The following is an 8,265-nucleotide window of genomic DNA, read 5'->3' as shown; positions in this document are numbered from 1 at the left end:
GTTGTGATGTGAAAATCTTCTATTCAAAACGGTGGACTATAAAGACATCCCGGATGAGTGACTCCTGATGGTACACAGCATCTGGAGCTAGAGATTCCTATTAGCTATCATAACCAGTAGTTTCAAATAGACATTTGAGCTTGGAAAAGTACAGGGGTTTTTGGATCACAACTGCCAGAATAGCCATTCTCTATGATGGTTGGGGAATAGGGTGGAAGATGTTGAGAAAATAGGTTTTCTATGCTTTCTTAGAGCAATTCCATTGAGAAATTCTGTGCTAGATGTCAACTATTTTCTTTTGCCAGTCCCAAACGTACAATCAGTTTTATCAAGTGATCCCAGAATCTCAATGTTATTGTTCACTACATCATACTTAATTTTGGTTTCAATCCAATACCTGTGCCATTGTAAGATTTCAAACCATGGATCCAGCCTTGCATTGCTTTAGTATCCTGTTGCTTGCTTTCTTTCTTTCTTTTTGGTTTGGTCTGGTCAGCCTATTTCCTGTCCTATAAATGTCAGTGAAATGAATTCCTGGAGTGCAGCTGTTACGCTGCCAGCTCACTTCTTCATTTAACTATTAAAGCTATATTAAATTCCTCTAAATGTGAGTAATATTCATTTCCCACACGAGATGGCAGTATTTAGTCATGGCTGCCGATATGACCCTTGTCAAGCCTCTAGTAAGTTCATAGATGAATCCGCTGTATGTATTGCTGCTCTATGTTCACAGTTGAAGATTCTTTCCCAGTGCAATTGCTACTCAGGCCTCATTTACACTGCCATTATAATGCAGATCAAGCTGCATTATCTGATCATATAATCCAGTTCAAAGCAGGTAAACTACATTATATGGTTCCACACTGACCATATAATACAGTTCAATCCCCTTTATAATGGCAATGTAGATAGAGCCTAGGTCAGTGCCCGATCACATAGCATAACAGTGAAATATGTTTACTTTTTTAGAAACATTTTTTAAAAATTTATTGTAAGCAACCTAACAAGTCTTTTATTGCAGGACTGTTGCTACAATTTGTATAAATTGAGAGGAAGAAGAGATCAGAATTTTTATAGAGATTTAAGGCTTAATATGCAATCTACTGCAAAGAGGCTACTTATTTGAGATAGGGAGCCATGGTGGGGCAATGGGTTAAACCTTTGTGCAGGCTGGTTTGCTGGCCTGAAGGTTGGGTTGCTGACCTGAAGGTTGCTAGTTCGAATCTGTGTGACGTGGTGAGCTCCTGTCTGTCAGCTCTAACTTGCAGGGACGTGAGAGAAAGCTTCCAGCAGAATGGTAACACATCTGGGTGTCCCCTGGGCAACGTCTCTGTAGATGGCCAATTCTCTCATACCAGAAGGGACTTACAGTACGTTCTCAAGTTGCTTCTGACACCTATTTGAGGTTTCAGGTGGAGGAGATTACGGACGGATATTTCTGATTTCTTTCACTTTATTTTTTGATAAATTTATTAATATTTACCCATTTTTAATATTCAGGTTATAAAGCATGGAAGAAACTAAAACTGGCCAATTTGTCGATCCAAGGACCTTTTCATGCTATAATTCCTCTGTAACTGCCATGGATGAATCCTATGGAATGCTGGTAGTTTGACTCAACACTTGAACTCTCTGAAAGAGAATCCTAAATGTCTTCCCCTAAATTCCAGATCCCAGGATTTCACGGGATGTTGCTGTGGCTGTTGAAGTTGTATCATCGTGCTATATTTGAGTAGTGTGAAAGGCCCTTTGAAAATTGAATTCTTAAACTACTGGGTTTAAATCCCTGTGTATTCAGCTACATTTGTGTTCCTGAGTTAGGACTGACAACTTTTTTTTTCATGAGAAGCTGCTTATCATTACCATATGGCTAACTGGCAAGCACAACACAATTCTCTTTATAGTGGGAATAGTTGTACTTCTTGAATTTCAAAATCCACATATTTCTTCCTATCTGGCAGAAAGCAAAAGTGATAGGGGATCCCATCCTTATGGAAAATACAGTAAAAATCCCAACATGAATGTCTTGAATAGTGATTGTGTGATTTTAAACAATTACTATAATCAAACATGGAGTGGGTTCAATTGAGATAATAGAGGCAAAGTAACTAACTAGGTAAGTCAAATTTCAATAGCATGTTGAAAGGAGAAGTCCCCCCGCACACACGCACACAAATATCTATTAAAGCTTTCGAGATGGAGGATGTGGGTAAATTTTCTGCTGGGGCATTTAATCAGTGTACTGCCTGTTTACATTGGAGGCTGTAACCTTTTACACACTTACATAAGGAAGTATCCAGTACGCTTCAAGCATTTCCCTATTTGCCCAGAGTACAACAGGCTGGTTCAAAGCTTTGCACCCATGACCCATACCTGTCACCAGCATGGCCCAATATGATCACTTGGATGCTTCTTCCCTCTTTCTGAAAGGGCCTTTCATATGTAGTTCTTGATACATTGTGGGAAAAGGGAGACCTTTCTCTTGATTTAGGATCCAAAGTTAAGATAAAAATGACCTAAGGACTTTGTCAGGAACCAACTGGAGAGAGCAAGTTTGAGGAGCCTAGAAAGTATCTAATAACCCAAGATCTTCTAGTTCAGTACTGTCTATGGAACTGGTCCATCTACCTCAGTATTGTTTATGCTGACTGGTAAAGGGTTTCCTGGGTTTTAGGCACATGTGTGTTTACCACCTTTCATTCTTGAAACCCACAACTCTGTTTCCTGTATGATCCGTTAAAATTATTTGGCTGTGAACATAACACTATCCTTCACTAGAACATTTCTCAGCGGGATCTGGTGAGGAGATAGTAACTTAGAATGATTGGGATTACATCGAGGTTCTGGAAGATACAATGTCAATTAGGAAGTTAAAGTCAGATCTCATTAGAAGCATGGGTGGTAGAAGCATTTTGCTGAAGGAAGAGAGAAGCCAAGCAGTAGAATTGGGGGAGAATTTTACTTCAGGTTGTGTGCTCTCAAGAGACCACAAAAACTCTTCATTTGTTGGATGGAACCAACTGCTCTGTTCTTGGATTGCAAAGTCCTTGTTCTCTGTTGAGAAGGCACAGTGCAATGTATCTGTTGGCTCTAAGTGCAAAGTGTCTGCCTTACACTTTCAGTCTTCTCTCTGCCAGCCCTATCTTCTGGAACACAATTGCACACTTTTGGGGAAAGATCAGTTTTCTTGCCAATACACTTAATAGAACTTTTTAAAGCATTATTTAAGATCTTCCTGGATGTACTCAAACATTGTGAAGAATTCTCCTACCACATTGGACCTCTATAATGTTGCAGTTTTTTGCCTTCAATGTTTTCCTCAGTTTACTAGAACCCGAAAGCAAATCTTGGCCAGATCTGTTCAGATGTGGTTTGCCTCTGAGGTTGAGAGTGTGTGACTCACTCAGGGATTTGAAACTGGTTTCCAGTGCTGTAGACCAGTGTTCCAGTTCAGTGTTCCAACCACTACACCACACCTATAATAGCCTGCCACAATTCAAGCAATATTTGCATGTCATTTGAGCTTGATGGAAATTTGACAATTCTCCTGCCTCTTTGCAATAGTTATTATCCTATTTTTCTTTTTTCTGAATGCTATCAGTTTCATGTTGTTGGGCAGCCTATACAGAGTGGACTCCATTGCCACCCAGGAAACTGTGTTTGTGATTTACTGTTATTTATTGTAACATAGAAAAAGAAGCAGGTTCTCACAATTAAGATAGAGAACTGCATCAGACAATGGCTTCATTCTGTGCAAAGTGGTGATCTAAAAAGAGTTAGTCTCAAAAGACCAGCAGCAGCGTATTATTAAGACCTGTGTTCCCAATAGATCAGATTGATGCTTATGTACATAAGGCCTCTATGGCTTTGGCAAAGGAAGGTGTTCCTCGAAAATGGCATTCTAGAATAAAACAAAAACATCAAATACTAGTGGGTCGAAAAGCAACTTTTCTAGGCGAGTGACCTGTACTCAGGTAATAAGTATGTGTAGTTCCCATTTCATTGGGTAACTGCATACCTGCGGTACAGGAAAAACTACCTGATCATTACCCCCTTTTAAAGATAGCTCTTATCTGGCAGCACTTTCATTATCTCTAGTTTACATACAAAATAAAGATTGTGACTCAGTCCCAAAATCAGGATGTTTTCAGCATTTTGGTTGCCTAATTTAGATTGTATTAGAATGGGTGCTTTTTTTTCTGGTTCCTTGACCTCAGGGTGTTGATACTTCTGCTGAAAGTTTTTTAAAACAATCTTTATGTCTGTTAAAACTGTATATACAGGTCACCTTGTTTTAATGGGAAATTTGCACTCCCTTGAGGCTTCCAGGAATATGAGTCATATTATTTGGAGGAAAAACAAGGAAAAAAGTGTGTTTATGGGTTATAGATGCTGCATGTTGTCTGCTTTGACTCTACTAGTTTATTTTGTAATCCAGGGTTTTGTGCACACTATCGCCCTCAACTTCAATAATATATCAAACCAAAAATGGGCAATATTTTTTCTGCTATTCTATTCCCTAAGACTATTCATAGACAGCAATCACAGAATTTTAGAACTGGGGGGAACCACAGGAGTCATCTTGTTCAACCCCCTGTCATGCAGGAATATACAATTATATATTCCAGTGTGTTAGTTAGCCCTCCCAATTTTGTATCATCTGCCTTGTCTTCTAAGTAACTGAAAAAAAAAGTTGAAGAGCAATGGCCCTAGGACAGAATCCTAAGGAACTCTACTTAAGATCTTTTTCCGGTTCAGCCATTGATGATTCTCTGAGCATAGTTTTCTAATCAATTATGGATACACCTGACAGTGTTTCCATCTATTCCATATGTTATCATTTTGCCAAACATGCTCCATGCTATTTTTTTCTTTCCCTGCCAATTCCGCCCTAAATTCGTTGTTGCCAAACTCCACCAATAAAAGCTGGTGTTGCCATGAAATCCTACCTATTCACTTCACTTCATCAAGAAAGGAAGAAGACTCTCTGGCTCATTGCCAGGACTTTGTGGTCCCAAAGAATGCAGTGGCACCCTCCTGAACCCCACAGAGAGCAGGCACAATGACCACTGAATTGGGTAGCATACATGTGGGGCTTTGCAGGTTTAGCAGGAGGAATCAATGTAATCCCCAAATGTCAGGGATTGTTTACTTCCTCTAATGAATGTGTATACAAGGAGGATGAAACCAAGAGACATGTTTCTTTTTAGTGGGGTGGTAGTAGATACTTTAGACTAAGGGGAAGAACTCACATGGTTTGTTTTCTATCAGTTTCAGTTCTATGAATTATAGAGTTGAAAGAGGCCACAAGGGCCAGCCAGTCAAACCCCCTGCCATACAGGAACACTCAATCAAAGCACTCCCAACAGATGGCCATTCAGTCTCTGTTTAAAAATTTCCAGAGAAGAAGACTTCATAATTCTTCGAGGCAGTTTATTCCATTGTCAAACAGCTCTTACCATCAGGAAGTTCTTCCTAAACTTTATATGTAATCCCATAGGATGCTATGTATGTATGTGCCTTCAAGTTGCCTGTTGATTTATGAAAACCCAGTGAATTTCACAGAGTTTTCTTGGGCAAGAAATACTCAAGAGGTGGGTTTGGTAAGTAGCCCACAGCACTTGGTATTTCTTGACAGCCTCCCATTCAAGTACTAAGGAGGACTCATTCTACTTAGCTTCCAAGATCAGACAGGACCTAGTGACTTTATGGTATTTCATACCTCTAAATTGTTAAGAAATTGACAACTTCAGATCTACAGAACCTAATGTTCTGGTTTTTTACTAGAGCCTGCCAATTTAGCAAGAATTTTGAATATAGGACTTGGTTTTGAATACCAGAATTGATCAGGGTTCAAAGGTATTGTATTTCACCACATAATAGTTGCACCCTTTTAGGGCCACAAAACTGGGTTTTTTTGCCTTTTCTTATACAGTAGAGTCTTGCTTATCCAACATAAACGGGCCGGCAGAACGTTGGATAAGTGAATATGTTGGATAATGAGGGATTAAGGAAAAGCCTATTAAACATCAAATTACATTATGATTTTGCAAATTAAGTACCAAAATATCATGTTTCACAATAAAACGACAGAAAAAGCAATCAAATAATGGTAATGTTATGTAGTAATTACAATATTTATGAATTTAACACCAAAACATTACAATGTATTCAAAACATTGACTACTAAAAGGCAGGCTGCGTTGGATAATCCAGAATGTTAGATAAGTGAATGTTGGATAAGTGAGACTCTACTGTACTGGGGAGGAATTCCTCACATTCCTCTCTTACCTCTGAGGAGAGGCAAAAATGCCTCCCCCACAAAAAATGTGAGTATCACACAATGAAATATGGTACATTCTACAGCATCCTACACTTTCTTTCTTAGGGTAGGAGGACAGTAAAGCTATTTAGTTACTGTTACTGGAGCCCCGGCGGCAAAGTGTGTTAAAGCGCTGAGCTGCTGAACTTGCAGACCGAAAGGTCGCAGGTTCAAATCCCGGGAGCGGAGTGAGCACCCACTGTTAGCTCCAGTTTCTGCCAACCTAGCAGTTCGAAAACATGCAAATGTGAGTAGATCAATAGGTACTGCTCCGACGGGAAGGTAACGGTGCTCCATGCAGTCATGCCAGCCACATGACCTTGAAGGTGTTTACGGACAACGCCAGGTCTTCAGTTTAGAAATGGAGATGAGTCAGACATGACTGGACTTAACGTCAGGGGAAACCTTTACCTTTACCTTTACTGGTTTTAAAAAGGAGACAGAAAGGCTTGCTTTCCTACTGCAAATGCTCAAGATCTCCCTCTACTGCTCACATCTACATTAAATGAATAAAAATGATGATGATGATGATGATGATGATGATGATGATGATAATTTTATTTCTTACCCGCCTCTCCTCATGGCTTGAAAAGTTACAGAACAATTAAAACACATAAGCACAGCAAAAACACCACAAAAACACATATTAAAACGTACTTCTATAAAAGTTACACACCAAAACATATCTCTATAAAATATATATTAAAATGCAAAAGACAGAGATTAAACAAAGGACATGCATATAAAATTCATGTTTAAAGACTGTCTGGGTAAGCCTGCCAGAAGAGATAGATCCTTATATGGTTTTAAAATTCTGACAGCTCATTTAGCTGTCGGAGTTCTTCCAGCAGGTTGTCTCACAGTTGTGGGGTGGCCAATGACAAAGTCCTCTGGATGGTGGTTGCCAGTCAGGTTCTGGCTGGTTGAAGCAGAGATCCACAGAAGACCAAATGTGTGGGGTGGACTGTATGGGAGAAGGTGGTCTTTTAGGTAACCTGGACCCAAACCATGTAGGGCTTTAAAGGTCAAAACCAACACCTTGTACTTTGCCCAGAAACTAATTGGCAGCTAGTGGAGTGACTTTAGGATAGGTGTAATACTCCTTCCTAGATATTCCTGTAACCAATCTGGCTGCTATATTTTGAACCAGCTGGAGTTTCCAAACTTGATACAAGGGTAGCCCCATGTAAAGTGCATTGCAGAAGTCCAATCTTGAGGTTACCAGTGCATGCATTATCATCTTCAGGTCCTTCAAATCTAAGAGGGGGCACAGCTGGTATATCAGCAGAAGCTGATAGTAAGCACTCCTGACTGTTGCATCTACCTGGGCTGACATTTGGAGGGACGGATCCAGGAGCACTCCCAAGCTGCAAACACAGTCTTTCAGGGGAGTGTAACCCCATCCAAAACTGGTTGACACACCTCCATCCCTAGATGAGGACTCTTGATGGCAAACACCTCTGTTTTGTCTGGATTCAGTTTCAATTTTTTTCCTCATCAAGCCCATTACCTCCTCCAGGCATTCATTCAGAGGAGACACATTATCTTTAGCTAAACCTCTTTTTGAAGGCATGGAGAAATATATTTGGGTGTCATCAGGATACTGATAACACCCTGCCCCATGCCTACGGATGATCTCTCCCAGCGACTTCATGTAAATATTAAAGAACATTGGAGATAGAATGGCACCTTGTGGGACACCATGTAACAGCTCCTTTTTTGAGGAGCAGCTATCCCTAAGCACCATCATCTGGAGGTATGACCAGAACCACTGCAACTCAGTGCCTCCGATTCCCAGCCCCTCCAGGCATTCCAGAAGGATTCCATGGTTGATGGTATCGAAAGCTCGTGAGAGGTCTAGAAGCACCAACAGGGACACACTCCCCTTGTTGATGTTAAGACTGAAATAATTCACAAAGGTGACCATAGGAGTCTCAGCTCTA

This window comes from Anolis carolinensis, chromosome 1 (genome assembly GCF_035594765.1).
Source record: "Anolis carolinensis isolate JA03-04 chromosome 1, rAnoCar3.1.pri, whole genome shotgun sequence".
NCBI classification, from domain to species: domain Eukaryota; kingdom Metazoa; phylum Chordata; class Lepidosauria; order Squamata; family Dactyloidae; genus Anolis; species Anolis carolinensis.
Note: the sequence above shows the minus strand (reverse complement) of the source record.